General features: G+C 42.9%; 1 protein-coding gene and 1 long non-coding RNA gene across 37 annotated transcripts in view; one reads left to right on the forward strand and one right to left on the reverse strand.

Annotated features, from left to right (window-relative positions):
• Positions 1-10,997, reverse strand: part of LOC130355299 (uncharacterized) — a 30,074-nt gene extending 19,077 nt beyond the window's left edge. Inside the window, exon 1 of one of the 2 annotated variants that reach the window (XR_008888468.1) lies at positions 10,877-10,997. This is a non-coding gene — a long non-coding RNA (uncharacterized LOC130355299). The remainder of the gene's footprint in view (positions 1-10,876) is intronic. The other variant, XR_008888469.1, reaches the window with a different exon arrangement.
• SP7 (Sp7 transcription factor) overlaps positions 1-23,403 on the forward strand; it is a 189,938-nt gene that overhangs the window by 28,545 nt on the left and 137,990 nt on the right. For 7 of the 35 annotated variants that reach the window (XM_056555259.1, XM_056555261.1, XM_056555263.1 and 4 more), the window contains one exon: positions 16,583-16,659. The exons of 27 other annotated variants lie outside the window; for them this stretch is intronic. The gene's annotated coding sequence lies outside the window, so the exon portion shown is untranslated. Of the gene's footprint in view, positions 1-1,852; positions 1,906-16,582; positions 16,660-23,403 lie in introns of all 35 variants that reach the window. One more of the 35 variants, XM_056555282.1, reaches the window with a different exon arrangement.

Here is a 23,403-nt window from a genome sequence, read left to right on the forward strand (position 1 = left end):
CACTTTTCACCCCCATATGGGGTGTTTTCTGAATCGGGAGAAATTGGGCTTCAAATTTTTTTAAGTTATTTTCTGCTATTACCCTTTTTTTTTATTTAAAATTTTTGGGAAACCAAGCATTTTAGGTAAAAATGTTTTTTATTTTTTTTACATATGCAAAAGTCGTGAATCACCTGTGGGGTATTAAGGTTCACTTTACCCCTTGTTATGTTCCCAAGGGGTCTAGTTTGCAAAATGGTATGCCATGTGTTTTTTTTTTTTTTTTTGCTTTTCTGGCACCATAGGGGCTTCCTAAAGGTGACATGCCCTCCAAAAACCATTTGTCGCTACTTCCTTTCTAAGCCCTCTACTGCGCCCGCCAAACAATTAACATAGACATATGAGGTATGTGCTTACTCGAGAGAAATTGGGTTTCAAATACCAGTAAAAATTTTCTCCTTTTTACCCCCTGCAAAATTTCAAAAATTGGGTCTACAAGAACATGCGAGTGTAAAAAATGAAGATTTTGAATTTTCTCCTTCACTTTGCTGCTATTCCTGTGAAACACTTAAAGGGTTAAAACACTTACTGAATGTCATTTTGAATACTTTGGGGGGTGCAGTTTTTATAATGGGGTCATTCGTGGGGTATTTCTAATATGAAGACCCTTCAAATCGACTTCAAAACTGAACTGGTCACTGAAAAATTGTGAGTTTGAAAATTTTGTGAAAAATTTTAAAATTGCTGCTGAACTTTGAAGCCCTCTGGTGTCTTCCAAAAGTAAAAACTCATACATTTTATGATGCAAACATAAAGTAGACATATTGTACTTGTAAATAAAAATAACATTTATTTGGAATATCAATTTTTCTTACAAGCAGAGAGCTTCAAAGCTAGAAAAATGCAAAATTTTCAATTTTTTCATCAAATTTGGGAATTTTTCACCAAGAAAGGATGCAATTTACCACAAAAAATTACCACTATGTTAAAGTAGAATATGTCACGAAAAAACATTCTCGGAATCAGAATGATATGTAAAAGCATCCCAGAGTTATTAATGTTTAAAGTGACAGTGGTCAGATGTTCAAAAAACGCTCTGGTCCTAAGGTGTAAAATGTCTGGGTCCTTAAGAGGTTAAGACCAAATTGCCTTGGTTCGTTTTGATTATCCTGTCCGGAGTAGAACCTTTCGTCTATACATTCCTTCTACCGGGTTAACTCTTTCTATACCGAAAAAGGTTAGATCACAGTATTCATTATTATGGCAATCCTTCATATGCTGGATAAATCTAGGTGCTCCTTTCAACTATTAAGTCTTTGAAAGGAGTACCTAGATTTATCCAGCATATGAAGGATTGCCATAATAATGAATACTGTGATCTCACTTTTTTTCGGTATAGAAAGAGTTAACCCGGTAGAAGGAATGGATAGACGAAAAGGTCCTATTCCGGACAGAAGCAAAATGGATAATCAAAATGAACCAAAGCAATTTGAGTTTAAACAAAAGGTTAAATTACAGTATTTTTGCATAAAGTTTTGTTTTTATCTTGTATAAGTTGGTTTTAACTTGCACTTTGCGTTCTAGCTAAGTATACACCCTTTCTGACCTATGTCACCCAGGTATGGTTCTAAATGGGCGACATAGGTGTGAGAAGGGAAGGTCTGAAGAAGTGTGCCTAGCGCATGCGCAACAGCTGTCACCCATTTGCTGGAGCAGCGTCAACGTCCGTGTGTATGCACCTTGCACCTTATGTCTTGTCTTGAATAAACTTCGGCTTATTCCACATACCTGGTGAGTGCGAACTTCCCTTCTACACTCTGGACTATATAATATCATATTACTAATCAGTACTATCGGCAATCTTCTTGTATAGCCTGGATCTTCAGGCTGCTCAAGAAGCTCAGCGATCCTGCACGCCGCGGAGAGGTAAGAGGTCTCCTGCGACCATTTGAGCCTATCGTACCACTGGAACCTCTGGTTTTGCTATAGATTCTGTGATCAGCATTGATCACGGCATCTATAAGGTTAATGGCGGACATGAAGAAATGGAAGAAGTCCTGCATATGGAAAACTCAGCTTTATTGCAGATAAAAGCAGGTACATCACATCAGGGGAAACATCAAATGGACATCTGGATGTATTTCGGGTGGGTAAACCACCCTTTTTCACAGACTGTTCCAAACACTGAATGGCTTCCTTATAAAGGATTGATCCATAGGGTGGAAACTTCCTGTTCAGTAATAGACATGTGATGATTAAAACAACAATTAAAACAGTCACATGGAAAGCTCGACCTACATGTTACAAGGTCCAACAGTCAACTGTTTACAGTACATATCAGATCAGCGCAAATACACATTGTGCGATCATATGCGGTATAGAGTAGAATAGAGTAAATTAAGTTGAATGTGTGTTATCACTATGTGTCCAGGAATGTCTAGAAAAGTGTGAAATGCAAAGTAATATAGAGCTAGTGCAAATGAACTAGAATAGCATAAATACAAACAAAATATGCGTAATCACCCTGGGCAACAATAAATGTAACACTTACTAATTGATAAAAGCTGTACTCAAGTCCACATATGAACGTACAACATAGTAGTGAATGACAAAGTAAAATAACATGAACACAGTATAAATCACTAGTAATGGAACAATAATTCCTTTCTTAGATTGAGACCTGTGGGGGCATGGGTATTCAGCATAAACTGCCAATAGGATTCTCTATTCAATAATTTCCTGTGGGAATTACCTCCTCTCATGACCATGGTTACTTTTTCAATGGCATAGGCCCTAAACGCAATATGTGAACAGTGATGTACCTCTCTAAAATGAATGGAGGCTCCTGATCTGTTGCGTCTGAAACCTGTGCTGTCTATGTCATTGAGGTGCACCAAAATGCGTGTCTTGAATCACCTGCTTGCATTAATAGCGGACAACAGTGGGATCTCATTGACACTGAATTGTTTTCTAGGCATGCTCCGTGACCTGTATAGAGAGAGGTCTTTGTGCAGGCAGGGGAGCTGTGTCCATTGCCAATTGTCAATGGCCTGGCCCAATATGATTTATATTTGTACTGGTGTGACCTTTTACTGTTCTTTATTAGGCTTAGTGGAAGGGGTCGATCGGTTTGGCCGATACTATCGGCCGATATTCACGATTTTGGACATTATCGGTATCGGCAATTACCTTGCCGATAATCCGATAATGCCCCGCCCCCCGCAGCGCACAACAGCACATCCCCCACCGCAACCCCCCACCGCACCGCGCACCGCACCCCCCACCGCTCCGCCCCGGCCAGAGACCGCCGCCGCCGCTGCCCCATTGCTTCCCCCATCCCCGGTTTTATAATTACCTGTTCCCGGGGTCCCCGCTTCTTCTGGCTCCTGTGGCGGCCTGTGTTACGCTGTGCACTGCGCAATGATGAGTGACGTCCTCAATGCGACGTCACCGTCAGTGCGCACAGTGACAGCTCAGGACGCCGCAGGAGCCAGAAGTAGCGCGGGCTCCGGGAACAGGTAATTATAAAACCGGGGATGGGGGAGGCAATGGGGCAGCGGCGGTGGTTGGACTAAGGACTGGCAGGGGGAGAGAAGCGGGCGGCGGTGGTCTCTTGGCAGAGGATAGGTGGGGGGGGCAGCGGCGGTGGTAGGACTCAGGAGGACCCCAGGACAGGCAGGGGGAGAGAAGGGGATGGCGGCGGTCTCTGGCACCTGCTAAAGCCGCTGCAGTTCATTGATTTAAAGCGCCCGCTTTAAATCAATGATCAATGATCTGTAGTGGCGTCCCGTGGGGGGGGGAATTTGGGATTGGGGTGTGTGCTAAATAGCCGATAACTTATACCGGAATATCGGTATGAGTTATCGGCTATCGGCCTTAACCTCCACAGATTATCGGTATCGGCCCTAAAAAATTGATATCGGGCGATCCCTACTTACCCTGTTTCCCCAAAAATACACCCTACCCTGAAAATAAGCCCTAGCTCGATTATCGGGGTGGGCTGCAATATAAGCCCTACCCCAAAAATAAGACCTAGGGCCAGGGGTACTCAACTGGCGGACTGCGACTGCCAGTAATGCGATGCGGACCCCCCCCCCCCCCCCTTTGGCTGGTCTCTTGGCAAGTTAAATGAGCCGGGGCAGGGACGCTGTCGCTTTAAAACATCTGCGCGTATGCATGCCCCACGTCCCTCCCTGCCCCGGCTGCTACCGGTAAGCAGTAGAAGGAGATCCCGCCTCCAAGAGCTGCACTTTCAGTTGTGGACGCTATGAAGGTGGGGAAGTACTGGTTTATTATGGCAGAGCGGTGGGGGGCAATGTAGGAGTGTGAAGGATGATGGGGGAAGGGGAGGATGGGGGGCTGTAGCAGTGTGGAGGATGGGGGGGCTGCAGGAGTGTGGAGGATGGAGGGCTGTGGGAGGATGGGGGGCTGTATAGCAGTGTGGTTGATGGGGGGCTGTGGGAGGATGGGGGCTGTGGCAGTGTGGAAGATGGGGGGGGGGGTGAGGCATCCTCCACACTGCTACAGCCCCCCATCCCCCACAGCCCCCATCCTCCACACTCCTGCAGCCCCCATAAATAAATAAGCCCTACCCTAAAAATAAGCCCTAGTGTGTTTTTTGTGACTGAAATTAATATAAGACCCGGTCTTATTTTCGGAGAAACACGGTAGTGGCCAGAATCATAATTGCAAGATTTTAGAATTATTTTAAATTAAATTTTAAATTATTTAAATTAATATATATATATATATATATATATATATATATATAAACTTTAAAGGGGTACTCTGGTGGAACAAAAACATTTTTCATATCAACTGGCTCCAGAAAGTTAAGCAGATTTGTAAATTACTTCTATTCAAAAATCGTAATCCTTCCAGTACTTATCAGCTATGATATGCTCCAGAGGAAGTTTGGTTGTTCTTTTCTGTATGACCACAGTGCTCTCTGCTGACACCTCTGTCTGTCTCAGGAACTGTCCAGAGTAGGAGCAAATCCCCATAGCAAACCTCTCCTGCTCTGGGCAGTTCCTGATACGGACAGAGGTGTCAGCAGAGAGCACTGTGGTCAGACTGAAAAGAACTCAACTTTCCCTGCAGCAAACAGCAGCTGATAAGTGCTGGAAGGCTTAAGTTTTTTTAAATAGAATTAAATAACAGATCTGTTTACATTTCTGGCACCAGTTGATTTGGGGGGAAATTTTTTTTTTTCATCAGAGTACCACTTTAATTAAACAATAGGTAATTCACTTTATTGGGAATCAGTCACTTCAAAGGCAATGTCCTAAAAGTCAGGTGGGGGTCCTACCTCTGGGACCTACACTGAAGGGGATTACTGGAAAAAGTTAAGTGTGCTTACATGGTCTTTACAGTACAAATGGTCTTTACAGTACAATTACTAAAAAGACAGCAAAGGACCCTTTTGCAAGAACAGTATGGGCACCTTGCTCTCCAGTAGCACATAACCCTCTTACGTATGTCTAACTAGTATGCCAATTATTTTGACCCATTGGACACTATGAAGCTGCAGTGGCAATGGGCCCCTACTGCAAACCTTAAACTGTAGTTTGTAGCCAATCCCACAACTGTTCTATCTTCATAAGACTAGAGTAGACAGTTATTTTGTAGGATGTTTGCATTATTACAAGTATGAACTGTAGTTGTGAATTCAGGAAGCCTATTATTTTTGGGTGCTGGTAATGTGTAGGAGCACCAAATTTATTAAATGGTCGCAAAAAGCCGCAGTTCACAAAACCCTTTCATATCATGTGTATTGCCAAAATCAGTGGATTGCAACTCAAAATCAGCAGAAATGTGTAAACCAAAAGGTGCAAATAAACCCTGCTTGCGCCTTTTGTAGACACTAAAAACAGTCATAAGACAATGATAAATGTCGGCCAGTGACTCATTGAATTCAATTCCCCAGTGATCAAAAATTAATTCTATTTGCTGGGTAAGCAAAACAATGGAGAAAATATTACTTCCCTAAACCTAAACTTCAGTGCCATGTGACATTTTCAGCTATGTTCCAGCAATTTTTAACACTTTAATCAACATCAGGGAAGGACACTGACAACAAAGGGCCCATAAGCAAGGCCCCTTCTCAAACAATCAAAAACTACACAAAGATATAGGTCCAGCTTTATCAAATAAGTAGCATAAAAGATAATGGCAACCCAAACAATGAGATTCTTTTGTACTCACCATAAAATCTTTTTCTCATAGCCTTCATTGGGGGACACAGATACTCTTGCCACTAGGAGGCACTGACACTAGGAAAAAATAAGTTGGCTCCTCCATGGCAGTATATACCCACCCACTGGAAGTGAGGTAATCAGTTGTGTCACAAAGCAGTAGGAGAAGCCAACAAATAAATATGTCTGAAGGACCCTAGAAAAGAATCCCGGAAAGAAAAAAACAAGAACCGGAAAAGAGGATCCGGACCAAAAATGAAGAAATGGGTGGGTGCCGTGTCCCCCAATGAAGGCTATGAGAAAGAATTTACGGTGAGTACAAAAAAAAATCTCCTTTTCTCGGTCGCTCTTCATTGGGGGACATCAATACTATTGGGCCGTACACAAGCAGTCCCCTAGGGTGGGAATAGCAACCACTACAGAAGGGGAGACAGTTCGGAAACTGACGAGACCCTGGGCCAAGAGACAACAGAGACCCAGAAACTGAGTGTCCGGAAGTTCCCACCGTCCATGGAGATGGACTAGGATGCCAAAGAAGGGACCATCCGTTGTAGAGACTCAAACCTATGGTCCACATAGAGAGACAAGAAGGGCTGCCAGGAAGCCCAACGTCCGTAACCATCCTGGAAAGAGATAGAAAACAGACTTCCAGAAACACAGAACCGGACAGAGGGCCAGCCCGGCTGGAAAACATAAATAGAAGGGGCCCGACAATGGAACCCCAGCCTAGAGAACCAACTGATTCAACCTCTGGAAAAAAAAGAAAGAGACAGAAACCGGCTCTAGAAAGGCACGATGCAGAAGATCGATGACCGAAATTAAAAAGATGCAGAGTCCAAAACCAAAGTCCCAGGGGAAAGCTGCGAACACCTGGGCGGAAGTCTGACACAATGGGCGGAGTCTGACACAATGCCAGAACAGTGGTAAAAAAAAACATGACGAGGAAAGCATGTCCACGCAGATGACGAATTGGCCCGACTGGCGTAATCTGGCAGACCAGAATGCCCACCATCCCAGAGATACATGGACCCTGAAAAAGGAGACGGACGGTAACAAATGGCCAAAAAAGGAGCGGAATGCCCTGAGAAGGAGCATCCCAGAATACCGGAGCGGCTGACATGGCAACGGAGGTTCTAGAGTTTCCTAGAAGACTTACACCTGTAGGGTGAGCAGAACCAGTCACTGCGAAGCGCTCAGGGAGAATACGTCTATGTCTGGGCAAGAAAAAGATGCGGTACAGAGACCGCCCCAAAAACGGGATCGCAGAGAAGTCTGGGCAGGAGTGCTACCATTCCCGAGATCGCAACCATCACTATGGCCCTAAGAACCAGAAGGTCCAACCTAGACAATAAGGCCAACCACAGCAGCAGCCTAGGAGGTTGCCCAGTACAAGGAGACTTCCCAGTACTCGCACAAGCCAGTGAAGAGGGAATGGGTACGGAAAAAAAACAGCCTTGAACCCCAGTGTTCCGAGTGGACCAGAGTATTCCGAAGCAACATCCCGTCAGGACGGGAACAGAGAGGAAAACAAAGGGAACCCAGTTGGGACTTAGGATCTGGGTACATGAAGGTTACTCCAGAAGACTGTTGTGTCTGTCAAAGGGAAGGATGAACACACCCCTCCAAGGAGATTGCACCAAGGAAGGAGAGCAATAGCAGGGCCCAAACCACAGACGGTGGCTAGACTTGCTGACGCTGAGCCCTTCATGACTGCATAAACTCCACAAACAGAGGAGAGTGCCTTGGCTGCATGAGCAGCAGGAGAGAACCAAAAAACAGGGAGAGCCAGGCTGCAATAGTGGGCAGTAAGCACACAGGGATAGCTGATACAGAGCTCTTCTAAATGCTCTCAGCAAAAACAAGGACCCAGCCAGGTACCCCACCTATGTAGGGGGAAAGAGGGAGATTACTCCATGTCGGCAGTAGTGCTCAGCGAAACAGTCCCCCAGTGGAGTGGAAAACAAGGGGTGGTGAGAGGAAACTCAGGTACTGACCATGCTGAGCTTCCTGATCCCCATATCTCCTGCAGGAGGAGATAGCCAAGTACGAAAGGTACTGTAGGAACAGGGCACGAAGCCCTGTGGCAACGGGTCAAACCATGTAGAGGAAACCATGCTGGTCATTGTTGCCTCTCAATGTATTAAGTCCAGTCCATGTCCCCAGAGGGTCACTTCTGTGGAAACCTCACACTAGAGGTGGGGATCTGAAACTCCAGCTGCAGATGCAGCAGACGTGAGTGGAGAAGAAAACCATGCAGACGACAGTCTGGCTTACAGGTATATGAACCATTGCACACGCAGGGTCATTCCTCCAGAAACCCTGTAGTTATGGGGTACGGGGAAAAAAGGAGCCGTGGGCGTGGCTACATAACATGGGTGACCGGCGGTGGAGGAAACCACTGCAGATAGGTTTCTTAATGCCCTCCCGGGAAGTAAAGGCCACGTGGTGGACTTTGGCATAGGGCAGGGAAGTAGGCCCAAGCATGGAGGAGGGGAACACCTCGGAAGGGCCCCTCAGTTTCCGCTAGAATTGCAATGGCACCAATTGAGGCACCCCTAGGGAGGGACTGGAATCGACTGTGGACAAGGCAAACATGACTTGGCAACAGTCAGTAGGGGAAAAAGACATAACGTGTATCCCCAGGGTAATTTAAGGGAATATGCATTCTTGGTAATGACCCGCCAGAGCAGGTTGCATAAGTCCTGTCTGAAGGGCTGATATTGAGAGACTGCAGGGATGCAGGCCAGAAAGTTGCCACCATAGGAAGCTCATTGGTAAGCATAAAACCAAGATCTGAGATTCAGTAAATGGCCACCAGGGGGGACGTGTGTAACACCTGATTTGATTTTTTTATTTATTTATCTTTTTAAACAAATGGCTGTATAGTAAGGAGAGGGACAAACAGTGCCAAGGAGGAACCACTGACCCCACCCCTCAATGTCACAATGCAGGAGAGGAGAAGGAGGGCAGAGCTATGCTGATTCCCCCATGCCATAATGACGGCCGGCCGGGGAGGGAAGAGACCTATAACCCCCAGTTCCTGCGCTGTAGGTGCAGAAGATGGAGTTATGCTCCGAGTCCCCAGCACACATGGGCGCCAGCATTTGGAAAGGCGACGGCTGCGGGCGCTGAAACAAGGCAGCTGTGACAGCGCGGAGCGAGTCCCCGTTCATCTGATCTCTAGAGTCCCACACAGAGTCTGGGAAGAAGGGGGGCGAAGCTACATACCGTCATTATTGCTCCTGCCGGCGAAATGCGCCGGAGGAGTACAGAAAACCTGGAGAGGAGAGGAGAAAGAGTCTCTAGCCGCAGAAAGTGCAGGGAGCTGGCAGCTGACCTGAACAGAAGTGGCCGCTGTAACTCCCGAACTCTGAGCCTACGGGCAGGAGAAGAATATAATAGCTGTATCCTGACTCACCGATATCGGGACCTTAGCCCCCAAAATTGTCCCATTGCCGACCGAGTCCACAGAGTAGCAGAGGTAAGAGAGACCCAGGGAGATAATTAACCCCTTAAGTCCCGCCATAGTGCTGCCAGAAGTTCAGTAAGTGAATCACCGCACAAAAGAGGGCACATACCTACCGAGCTCTTGGCTATACTCACCTGCATCAGGCCAGGCTACCATAGCGAGGCGAGCAGGGGTAGTGGGGGACCCGGACCCAAGGTACACCTCCAGGCTCTGGCCGTTGGCGAGAAGGGGTTAACGGTCCATACTCTATGCACCTGTCCCCCTTTGTCGCATGTGGGAGATCAGGTAGTGCCATGCTCCTGTCGCCCAATTTAGAAAAATAACAAAAGGAAAAATAACCTAACTATATGTACTTAAAGAGTACCTATCACCATCTAAACTTTCTCTAATCCCCCTCCCCATCTGTCCCTGACTCTGACAAAGTCTATCCCTGCATTTATTTTGCTTTAAAATCCCCTAAAAATACCTTTTTTCTATGCTCTTTGGTAGTTCAGTTGTAAGCACAGAGCGGGGAGGTTGTCATAGCAACAGCAAGTCCAGAGAGCAGTGCATATATAATTAGCCATGTGGAAAATGGATAGAGGGGAGAGGAACATGAAAAAGAGAAGAGGGAATGTATCCTCTCTGTTCGCTCCCTGCTTGTGTACAGTTCAGTGCGCTCTCCCTCCTGCCTGCCTGTCTGACAGGCTGGGAGCTGCACTTAGCTGATTTCAGACGCACTCACTGAGTCCGAAATGCTTGCTGACAGGATTGCGAGGGAGACCCATAGTGGAGACGTTTTTAAAGTAAAAATAACATGAAATGAGGATTTTCTTTTTAAATAAAAGCAATTAAAAAGTTGTTAAGTAGGGCTTTATCTTTAATATATAAAAAGTTTGTTTCAGGAGAGGTACACTTTAACTAGAAAATAATAAAACAAGAGACCAGGTCTGAGGAGCTCCCAGACCTGTGTCTTGCCTCCTACTGGCACTAGATTAAACGGATTACCTCACTTCCAGTGGGCAGGTATATCCTGCCAGGGAGGAGCCGACTTTTTTTTCTTTCTAGTGTCAGTGCCTCCTAGTGACAAAAGCATATACCCAATAGTATCGTGTCCCCCAATGAAGAGCAACCGAGAAATGGCCTAATCCAGCATTTAGATCATAGCAGAAAGGAAAACAACAAACATCTAGCCCATGCATAGGGCCCTTCTTCACTTCTTGAACCCTAGCTAACCTTCCAGGGCAGAAAATACCTTACTGAGGTCCCCTCTCACTTTGGTTTACTTGAAGTCCATTCTGGATGCCAGTCTTCTTGGGACAGACCACATGTCTGTCTCTAACTGGTCTTCAGTTCACTGGCTATGCAGGTCTCATACAGCCTTCCTTGCTGTAAGCTGACCCTCTTACAGGTTTTTGGCTGCTCTACAGTGCCCTCTAGCTTCACACTATTATAACACATTACAAAGACATATAAACAAATTTGTCAAATAAATTGGCCCAGATTTACTATAGTTGTAGTTTTTTTCCCCTGTTTTTTTTTTATACATCCATAAAGAGTGATGCATTGTGCTCCAGTGTTTTTATAATGCAAAACACTGCACAGTAATTATTTCCTCTACACAACTATTTCAATAATAAATCTGTAGAGTTTGCAGCAAAGTGGACAATCCCATTTTATCCGGTTCAGAAAGGCAGAGAGGTTGCATGATAAAGCATATCACAAAATAATCTTTAACAATGATAATGAGAGGCCATTTGTATGGACATTAGAGAAATGGAAGGAAACAAGATTTGTGTGAAGAAATGTTTCATATGAATGCATAATGAGTTGCAAAATGAGTGTGATTTAGAGATTCAATGCAAAGACCACAAAAGCTTACACATTCTTTGATATATACTAAAAGAGAACAATTTGGATAAAAAGAAAGTCACCTCATCAAGTGGCTTGCGAATCATGGCTTAAAGGGGTTATCCAGGAAAAAACTTTTTTATATATATATATATATATATATATATCAACTGGCTCCAGAAAGTTAAACAGATTTGTAAATTACTTCTATTAAAAAATCTTAATCCTTTCAGTACTTATGAGCTTCTGAAGTTAAGGTTGTTCTTTACTGTCTAAGTCCTCTCTGATGACACGTGTCTTTGGAAACGCCCAGTTTAGAAGCAAATCCCCATAGCAAACCTCTTCTAAACTGGGCATTTCCCGAGACAGGTGTCATCAGAGAGCACTTAGACAGAAAAGAACAACCTTAACTTCAGAAGCTCATAAGTACTGAAAGGATTCTGATTTTTTTTTATAGAAGTAATTTACAAATCTGTTTAACTTTCTGGCACCAGTTGATATATATAAAAAAGTTTTTTCCTGGAATACCCCTTTAAATTCTTTAGCCATTTAAGGACTCATCCCATTTTGGTCTTAAAGGAGTATTCCACTGTCCAGTGTTCCGGCTGCGTTCGGAACTAAATTTATTTTTACATTTTCATTTTTTACTTCTTGCCTTCTAAAAATCATAACTCTTTTATATTTTCATCCATAGACGAGTTTGAGGGCTTGTTTTTTGCGTGACCAGTTGTCCTTTGTAATGACATCACAGTTTTTACCATAAAATGTATGGTGCAACAAAAAAAATACTATTTGTGTGCCAAATTTGAAAAGAAAACCGCAGTTTAGCAAATTTTAAAATCCCTCTATTTTGCCAACCTATAACTTTTTTATTTTTCAGTAAAAGCGGCAGTATGAGGGCTCTTTATGCGTTGTGATCTGTACTTTTTAGTGATACCACATTTGCATTTATAAAACTTTTTATACACTTTTATAAATTTTTATTGCAATATGATGTGACAAAAAATTTTAGACTCCTTTTTTTTTTTTTTTTACGCCGTTCCACCTTACGGGATCATTAACATTATATTTTGATAGTTCGGACATTTAAGGGTTAACTCGGACAAAAAAATTAAATAAAAATTACCAGATATGTTTATGAATTTTTTTTTACACTTTTTTGGGAGTAAAATGGGAAAAGGGACAATTTACATTTTTATTGGGGGAGGGGATTTTTCACCTTTTATTTTTTTTAACTTTTTTTCAAATTTTTTTTAACACTTTTTATGTCCCCATAGGGGACTATTTATAGCAATCATTTGATTGCTAATACTGTTCAGTGCTATGCATAGGGCATAGCACTGTTCAGTATTATCGGCGATCTTCTGCTCTGGTCTGCTCAATCTCGGACCAGAGCTGAAGACCCCTGGAGACGGACGAAGGCAGGTGAAAAGACCTCAGTCAGACATTCCAGATGATTGTATCCCTGCAGCAACGCCGCGGGCGATCTGATCATCCATTTTACCGACTGCACTACCACAGATGCCATGATCTGTATTGATGACGGCATCTGAGGGGTTAATGGCGGACATCAGCACGATCACTCATGTCCGCCATTACCGGCGAGTCCCTGGCTACTGATAGCAGCCGGGACCTGCCATGCATGACGCGAGCACCACTCTAGTGCTCGCGGTCATGTACACTACATAATTGTACATCCTGGTGCGTTAAGTACCATTGCACCAGGACGTACATTTACGTCCTGCGTCGTTAAGGGGTTAATTCTTAAAGGGGTTATCCACCATAACGTAATTTTAGTACTTATCTGCCAGACAGTAATGGACATGCTTAGAAAGGATCCGTGCTTATCTTGGGGCTAAATGGCTATGTTGTGAGTCTACTATAATGCTGCTTTTTTCTTTTAGTGAAATGACTATTTTCTGTTGGAGTTTCCTCCTCCTACTACTCTAAATGGGCAGCCAGTAGATGCAATGGTATTTTATGACAATAACACAACAAGGTAGTAACAGCAGTCAGAGCGATCATTATCTTACTAAACAAATGAAGGGTTCTCCAGGAGTTAGAAATACATCTTATTAGTTTTAGCACTGCCAAAGCACAGATCTTGAGGAACGCATTGTTTTACGATGTGCATGTAGGGCTGGGCAAGTATGCCTGATGCCATTTTGCCTGGGCCAAGATATTTAGATACAGGGCTAGGGTAGCAAACTGCACTTATGCCCTGGATGATGGAAAGCCCATAATAACAATTTTATGATGCGGACGTTTGTGGTAGTCCCTGAAAATGTGGGCACAGTGTCAATTTTCCTTGTACAGAAGCTCTGTACCTCAACTTTTCATATAAAAGATAAATCAGACATTACATTCAGCATCAGATGTATATTCCTGATACAAATATAATCACATTCAGAATAAATGATACAACATCTATACTATATGGCACAAAGTCTGTGACACATTGTTGTTGTGTCTACAGGGAGTAATTTACAATAGTTGCCTTTGACTGTAAGTAGTTAGGTTGGATTCAGCATATTTTTCACAATTTAGTGGGATATTTGTGGTTCTTCATGTTTGGCCAAGTCAAGACCTAACACCACTGGTTGGTTTCTCCCTGGCGCCATTCATCACACCAAGGGCTCAAATACTATCAGCACTTACTTCTGGACAAAGTTAGATCATGGTTGTGGGAAGACTGTGCAGTCATATAATCTCTCAATGACTCAGTGCTAAATCACAAGAAATGTCTTCAGAAAATAGTATTAAGATATGTATTTAATGTCGTGTAGAATACAATGTATACAATATTTATACTGTATGCAAACCATATTCACAGTATTGGGGTTTAAAGAACAAACATTTTTTATCATTCAGGCCTGCTGCTCTGCCTCTTAAAGGGGTTATCCTGGAATAAAAAAAAACACAGCTACTTTCTTTCAAAAACAGCTCCATGTCTGTCTCCAGGTTGGGTGTGGTTTAACAACTTGGATCCATTCACTTCAATGGAACTGAGCTGCAGAACCACACCCAACCTGAAGACAGATGGGGAGCTATTTTTAAAAGAAAGTAGCTGTGTTTTTCTATTCCTGGATAACCCCTTTAATTTACATAGCATTACTTTGCAGAAACTATGGGGGGAGATTTATCAAACCGTTTACATATGTGCTATAATTTTGTGTCTATTGACTTTTGTACCCATAAACATGTATCTGCCAAGAAGCTCATTTGCCTGTAATGATCATGGCATTTAGATGATTAGACAGAGGGAGAGGTTTTCCACTGCCCCCCATCTACACCCCCAATGTAGTTGTGGGGGTGCTAAGGAGTTGTCTTGGTGACCAGGGGCCTAATGCAGTCCTCAGATCGATTGCATGACAGATTTTAAATGAAAAGTAATATTAATTTAATATGCTGAGTACACCACAGCATTATGAGAGTGATCAGAAGTCATCTAGTGGGGCATAGGGCATTACTGTCTTACATAAATAAATGTTCAGACATGCCAAAAGTTTTAATTGGTCTGGATCTCAGCACTCCCCCATCAATTTCTAAGGTATTGGTGTAACTGTACCAACCCATGTAAAAAGTTTTTACTGATGACCACAAATGCACACCAGTGCTATCGGACCCGCCGATCCCGTCCTGGCTTCACCACTCACATCCAAGGAAAAAGATGTCCGGCACAAGTCGTGCAGATAAAACTTGCTTTATTGACACTTTGAAAGCGCCAGTGGTGTTTAAATACTTACTGCACCCCTTGTTAAATTCCGTGAGGGGCACAGTTTCTGAAATGGGGTCACATGTGGGGGGTTCCACTGTTCTGGCACCATCGGGGCTTTGTAAATGCACATGGCCACTGACTTCAATTCCAGCCAAATTCTCTCTCCCAGAGCCAAATTCTGCTCCTTCTCTTCTGAGCATTGTAGTGCGCCCCCAGAGCACTTTGCATCCACATACGGGGTATTTTCATGGGGTTACAAATTTTAGGGGCATTTTCTTCTATTACCCCTTGGGAAAATGAAAAATTAAGGGTAACACTAGCATTTTAAAGAAAAAAAAATAAATTTTCATTTTTACGTCGCACTTTAAGGAAAATTCGTCAAACACCTGTGGGGTGTTAAGGCTCATTGTAACGCTTGTTACATTTTTTTTTATTTTTTTTTTTATTTTTTTGCTGTTCTGGCACCATGTGGACTTCTTAAATGCGACATGTCCCCCAAAAACCATTTCAGCAAAATTCACTCTCCAAAAGCCAAATTTTGCTCCTTCTCTTCTGAGCATTGTAGTGCGCCCACAGAACACTTTATTTCTACATATGGGGTATTTCCATACAATTGGGGTTACATATTTTGGGGGGCATTTTGTCCGATCACCCCTTGTGAAAATGAATAATTTGGGGGGAAAAACTGCATTTTAGAGAAAATTTTTTTTTTTCATTTTTACATCCCACTTTAACAAAATTTCATCAAACACTTGTTCAGTGTTAAAGGACATCTGCAGCGTAATTAACACTTAGCCCCTATCCACAGTTTGATCACGGGGGGTCCGACCGCTGGGACCCCCTGTGATGTTCTGTACGGGGCCGCGGCTCTCCCGTGCAGGGGGCGTGCCAGCCGCAGCATGACGTTGCGGCTGGCACGCCTCCTCCATACATCTCTATGGGAGAGGTGGGGAGGCGGGGAGACCAGTTACCCATAGCAACCAATCATACAAAAGAGAACAGTGTGCACGCCCCTGGATGGAACCTGATGGATGAGATAGTGGAGAGCCCAATCAAAAAGCACTCACCTGTGTGAGCTGTGCGAGTAAAAAACCATTAGACAGGAAAATGGATAAAACTTTTAAGATTTTTTTTCTGGCATTTAGTTTTTGAGAAATCCTCTGTTTTTTTTCTTCTCAGCTGTTTTTCATCCATTATTTGGCTACAGCAAATGCTAATATGCAATGTAAATGACCTAAAAAATGTACAGAATTTTTTTTCAAAATAAAACATTTTTATAGACAAAAATGTCCCAAAACAACTCCCTTTTACATAATTGTATGTCTGTAATAATTGTCGAAGTAAAATGAAACTACACATGAACTGACATCTTTCCTATTGAGTTATTTGCAGTTCAGTGGGAAATATTGACACCCCCTGAGGAAGCTCTTGTGGTGAAACAGCGTTGTGGGTCAGATACTACTTGTGTTGTAAGTATAACATTGTGTTCTTGGGTGGTATTTAGCACATTGCTTTTGGCTGGTAACTTGCCTTTTGGCACATGTTGTATTTAGCTTAGCGCATTCATTACCACTCATCATAATATATTTTCATACATGTTGTAGTCTGTAACTAATTGTATAAGTTGCATATACATTTTTCAATATAAACTTATAAACTTTAATGTATGCATTTCATATTTTGTACTAAATAATAAAGAGATGTGTATTTTTTTATTTTCTTTAGGTAGAGTTTTTTGGGGGTGTACACATTACAGAAGTAAAATTAAATTACATGTGCACAGAAGTAAAATTAAACCACATGTGAACTGATGTTTTAATGGAATTTTTTCAAATGTAAAGTAGAATCTTTTTTGTGAACATAGCATTAAAGATTTCCATCGTTTTGGTTTCTTTAACCCCTTAACGACAATGGACGTAAATGTACGTCATGGTGACGTGGTACTTAGCGCACCATGACGTAGATTTACGCGCCGACATGATCGCGAGCACCGGAGCCCGGCAGGTCCCGGCTGATATCAGCAGCCAGGGACCCGCCGTAATGGCGGACATCCGCGATTGCGCGGATGTCCGCCATTAACCCCTCCGATGCCGTGATCAATACAGATCACGGCATCTGCGGCATTGCGGTAGTTTGAATGGACGATCGGATCGCCCGCAGCACTGCCGCGGGGATCCGATCATCCAGCATGGCGGCCGGAGGTCCGCTCACCTGGCTCCGGCCATCTCCCGGGGTCTTCTGCTCTGGTCTGAGATCGAGCAGACCAGAGCAGAAGATCACCGATAATACTGAGCAGTGCTGTGTCCTATACATAGCACTGAACAGTATTAGCAATCAACTTATTGCAATGAATAGTCCCTTATGGGGACATAAAAAGTGTAAAAAAAAAAGTTACAAAATTTGAAAAATCCCTTCCCCCAATAAAAAGTAAAACGTCCGTTTTTCCCCATTTTACTCCCAAAAAGCTTAAAAAAAATAATTAATACACATATTTGGTATCGCCGCGTGCGTAAAAGTCTTAACTATTAAAATATATATTGTTAATTATTCCGTATCGGGAACGGCGTAAACGTAATTTTTTTTTTAAAAAGTCCAAAATTGCTGCTTTTTTTGTCACATTTTATTAAAAAAAAATTTATAAAAAATTTTTAAAAAGTAAAATCTAAGCAAAAGTGCTACTGATAAAAAAATGAGCCCTCATATCGCCCTATATACGGAAAAATTAGAAAGTTATAGGTGGTCAAAGTAGGGCAATTTCAAACATACTAATTTTGTTAAAATGGTTTGAGATTTTTTTTTAAGCGGTACAATTATAGAAAAGCATATAACATGGCTATCATTTTAATCGTATTGACCCACAGAATAAAGAAAACAAGTAATTTTTACTGGAAAGTGTACAGCGTGAAAACAAAACTTTCCAAAATTTGCTAAATTGCGGTTTTCTTTTCAATTTTCCCACATAAATAATATTTGTTTGATTGCGCTGTACATTTTATGGTAAAATAAGTGATGTAATTGCAAAGTACAATTGGTGACGCAAAAAACAAGCCCTCATATGGGTCTGTGGATGGAAATATAAGAGAGTTATGATTTTTAGAAGGCGAGGAGGAAAAAACTAAAATGCAAAAATAAAATTGGTCTGGTCCTTAAAGGAGTACTCCGGTGCGCACTTTTTTCCTTTTATCCTGTCCGGGCTGCAAAACAAAAGAAAACACACTTTCTATTACCTGCCAACGAGTCCCCGGAGCTCCGGTACAGGTGTTCAGTCCCCGGGCTGTATTCTTCTTACTTCCTGTTAGCCCAACACGTCACACGGAGCTTCTGCCTATCACTGGCTGAGGCGGGACGTCGCTGCGGCCGGTGATAGGCTGAAGCTCCGTGTGACGTGCCGGGCTAACAGGAAGTAAGAAGAATACATCCCGGGGACCGAACACCTGTACCGCAGTGTACCGAAGCTCCGGGGGCTCGTTGGCAGGTAAGAGAAAGTGTGTTTTCTTTTATTTTGCAGCCCGGACAGGATAAAAGGAAAAAAGTGCGCGCCGGACTACTCCTTTAAGGCCAAAATGGGCTTGGTCCTTAAGGGGTTAAAAAAATTATTTGCCAGCTTCAGTGTGAATTGCTCAGTACTGCATCCTGACTGCTGCAGAACAGCTTAGTACACCAGCAGCGGCAGTCATCTTTTTGAAAAGGATGAGGGTGTTCCACATCATTCGATCAATGGTGAACAGGAATGGGGTAAGTCTTATGACACAAGTTTTCTTGATCTACAGCTAACATTATTAAAATATTTTAGGTTTTAAGTTTAACCCCTTAAGGACGCAGCCTTTTTTTTTGCAAATCTGACCACTGTCACTTTAAGCATTAATAACTTTGGGATGCTTTTACTTTTCATTCTGATTCCGAGATAGTTTTTTCGTGACATATTCTACTTTATGATAGTGGTAAATTTTCGTCGATACTTGCATCATTTCTTGGTGAAAAATTTCCAAATTTTATAAAAATTTTCAAAATGTTGCATTTTTTTAACTTTGAAACTCTCTGCTTATAAAGAAAATGGACATCCCATATAAATTCTATATTAATTCACATACACAATGGGGGACATTTATCAATGTTTGCTTATGTATTCCTTTTCTTAGTTTTTTTTTTTTCTTACAATTTTTTTGCTTATGTGCGACTTATTTATCAACTACTTTCAGCCGGTTGAAAAATTTCTTTCATGTAAGCAATTTTTCTTTTTTTGCTTTTGTAGTGGCTTTTTCTGCTCCATGTCTGAGCTGGAGTAAATTTTAGTAGGTTTTTTCATGTAATGCGACTTTTTTGCGACTTTCGCTCTTGATAAATCTCTGACCACTGCAAGTCAAAAATCACTTTTTGCTTTGGTAAACAAGATTTTAATTTTTTGCTTAGGACACTGCACAATCAAAAAGTCGCAGAAAAAAAGAGAGTAGTCGCAAGTGCGACTTTTTTGCGACAATTTTAAGCAAAAAAAAAAAAAACACTAAATGCTTTGATAAACGTCCCCAATATGTCTACTTTATGTTTCCATCATAAAGTTGACATGTTTTTACTTTTGGAAGACATCAGAGGGCTTCAAAATATAGCAGCAATTTTCCAATTTTTTCACAAAATTTTCAATATCGGAATTTTTCAGGAACCAGTTCAGTTTTCAACTGGATTTGAGGGGCCTTCTTATTAGAAATACCCCATAAATGACCCCATTATAAAAACTGCACCCCTCAAAGTATTCAAAATGACATTCAGTAAGTGTGTTAACCCTTTAGGTGTTTCACAGGAATAGCAGCAAATTGAAGGAGAAAATTCAAAGTCTTCATTTTTTACACTTGCATGTTCTTTTAGACCCAGTTTTTTTTTTTTTTTTTACCAGGGTTAAAAGGAGAGAAATCACCCTAAAATTTGTAACCCAATTTCTCTTGAGTAAGGAAATATCTCATATGTGTATGTAAAGTGCTCTGTGGGTGCACTAGGGGGCTCAGAAGGGAAGGAGCGACAGTAGGATTTTGGAGAGTGAGTTTTTCTGAAATTACGTTCCTTGAGGGGTGTAGTTTCCAAAAAAGTATGCCATGTGTTGTTTTTTTTTTTGCTGTTCTGGCACCATAGGGGCTCCCTAAATGTGACATGCCCCCCGCATGTCACATTTAAGAAGCCCCTATGGTGCCAGAACAGCAAAAAAAAAACCACATGGCATACTTCTTTGGAAACTACACCCCTCAAGGAACGTAACAAGGGGTACAGTGAGCCTTAACACCCAACAGGTGTTTGACGACTTTTCGTTAAATTCGGATGTGGAAATGAAAAAAAATGTTTTCACTAAAATGCAGTTTTTTCCCCAAATTTTACATTTTTACAAGGGGTAATAGTAGAAAATGCCCTCCAAAATTTGTAACCCCATTTCTTCTGAGTATGGAAATACCCCACATGTGTGTACGTCAAGTGCTCTGCTGGTGCACTACAATGCTCAGAAAGGAAGGAGCGCCATTGAGCTTTTGGAGAGAGAATTTGGTTGGAATAGAAGTCGGGGGCCATGTGCGTTTACAAAGCCCCCCCCCGTGGTGCCAGAACTGTGGACCCCCCCCACATGTGACCCCATTTTGGAAACTACACCCCTCACAGAATTTAATACATTTTTCACTTTCACAGACCTCTGTTCCAAAAATCTGTCAGAAACCTGTGGGGTGTAAATGCTCACTGCACCCCTTATTACATTACATGAGGGGTGTTGTTTCCAAAATGGGCCACACGTTGGTATTTATTTTTTTGCGTTTATGTCAGAACCGCTGTAAAATCAGCCACCACTGTGCAAATCACCAATTTAGGCCTCAAATGTACATAGTTCCGTACTCAGGAGAAATTGCGTTACAAATTTTGGGGGTCTTTTTACCTCTTGAGAAAATAAAAAGTATGGGGCAACACCAGCATGTTAGTGTAAAATGTTTTATATTTGTACACTAACAGGCTGGTGTAGACCCCAACTTTTCCTTTTCATAAGGGGTAAAAGGAGAAAAAGCCCCCTAAAATTTGTAACGCAATTGCTCCCGAGTACGGAAATACCCCATATGTGGCCCTAAACTGTTTCCTTGAAATACGACAGGGCTTCGAAGTGAGAGAGCGCCATGCGCATCTGAGGATTAAATTAGGGATTGCATAAGGGTGGACATAGGGTTATTCTTCGCCAGTGATTCCCAAACAGGGTGCCTCCAGCTGTTGCTAAACTCAGTCAGTGGCTGTCCGGAGTTGTTCTTTTGGAACAGTTGGATGCTCCGTTTTGTAAACACTGCCGTATGATACGTTTTTCATTTTTATTGGGGGGGGGGACACAGTGTAAGGGGGTGTATATGTAGTGTTTTACCCTTTATTTTGTGTTATTGTAGTGTAGTATAGTGTTTTTAGGGTACATTCACACAGGCGGAGGTTTACGGTGAGTCTCCCGCTAGGAGTTTGCGCTGCGGCGGAAAATTTGCCGCAGCTCAAACTTGAAGCAGGAAACTCACTGTAAACCCGCCCGTGTGAATGTACCCTGTACATTCACATGGGGGGGGGGCAAACCTCCAGCTGTTTCAAAACTACAACTCCCAGCATGCACTGACAGACCGTGAATGCTGGGAGTTGTACTTTTGCAACAGCTGGAGGCACACTGGTTGGAAAACCTTCAGTTAGGTTCAGTTACCTAACTCAGTATTTTACAACCAGTGTTCCTCCAGCTGTTGCAAAACTACAACCCCCAGCATGTACTGATCGCTGAAAGGCATGCTGGGAGATGTAGTTATACAACAGTTTGAGGTACGCAACTACAACTCCCAGCATGGCGATACAGCCGTTTGCTGTTCATGCATGCTGGGAGTTGTAGTTTTAGAGGGCCAAGATTTAGAGGGCCATGGTTTAGAGATCACTCCACAGTGATCTCCAAACTGTAGCCCTCCATCTGTTGCAAAACTACAAATCCCAGCATGCCCAAACAGCAAACAGCTGTCTGGTCATGCTGGGAGTTGTAGTTTTGCAACATCTGGAGGGCTATAGTTTAGAGACCACTGTATCTCCAAACTGTGGCCCTCCAGATGTTGGAAAACTACAAATCCCAGCATGCCCAGACAGCAAACTGCTGTGTGGGCATGCTGGGATTTGTAGTTTTTCAAGATCTAGAGGGCCACAGTTTAGAGATCACTGCACAGTGATCTCCAAACTGTAGCCCTCCATCTGTTGCAAAACTACAAATCCCAGCATGCCCAAACAGCAAACAGCTGTCTGGGCATGCTGGGAGTTGTAGTTTTGCAACATCTGGAGGGCTACAGTTTAGAGACCACTGTATAGTGGTCTCCAAACTGTAGCCCTCCAGATGTTGCTAGGCAACTTACCGGCTTCCATAGTCTGCAGGATTGCCACACCAGGAAGAGGATCGCCGATCGCCGCCGGTCACACTACAGTTCCCCCATTCTGCCCTGTCCACTGTGGGTGGGCAGAACAGGGGAACCAAACTTTATCCCCCCTGCTCCCGATCTGCTATTGGTCAGTTGCTTTTGACTGACCAATAGCAGGGATAGGAGGGGTGGCACCCTTGCCACCTCACTCCCACACCCCCGTCTTGGACATCCCTGATCCCCCTTATTTTCCGGGTCACTGGAGACCCGTATGACCCAAAATCGCTGCAGATCGCCGGTCTGAATTGAACGGCGATTTGCGGACCCACCTCGGCAATGTGCTGGGATGCCCGCTGAATGATTTCAGCTGGCATCCTGGTCCGGTCCCCGACCGGCTAGCGGTGCGGACCGGAATTCCCATGGCGTACCTGTACGCCCTATGTCCTTTAGGACTCAGGATGTAGGGCGCATGCGCCCTGCGTCCTGAATTTGTTTCTAAAAATGAAATTCAGATTTACAGCTACGCAAAAAAATCGTAACACTGCCACTTGTAGCACATGCTACAGACTAGTAATGTGATTTTGGAAGTGTAGTAAAATTTACGTTTAGTGACTTTCACTAAGCAAATAAATGGTAACACTGCCACCTGGTGGCCACAATATGTATATTGCTTGCTATCACTGCTGGCAAGTGCAGGTTTTCAGGGACTTGCCTTACATTTTTGTGGAAAAAGGAATTTGCCTTGAGAATGTCTAATGATCATGTGACCACATCAACCAATCACTATTAATAGTCATGTGTTCACAAGCAACATGTTAGTGAACTACATTGTTAGCT

This window comes from Hyla sarda, chromosome 2 (genome assembly GCF_029499605.1).
Source record: "Hyla sarda isolate aHylSar1 chromosome 2, aHylSar1.hap1, whole genome shotgun sequence".
NCBI classification, from domain to species: Eukaryota; Metazoa; Chordata; class Amphibia; order Anura; family Hylidae; genus Hyla; species Hyla sarda.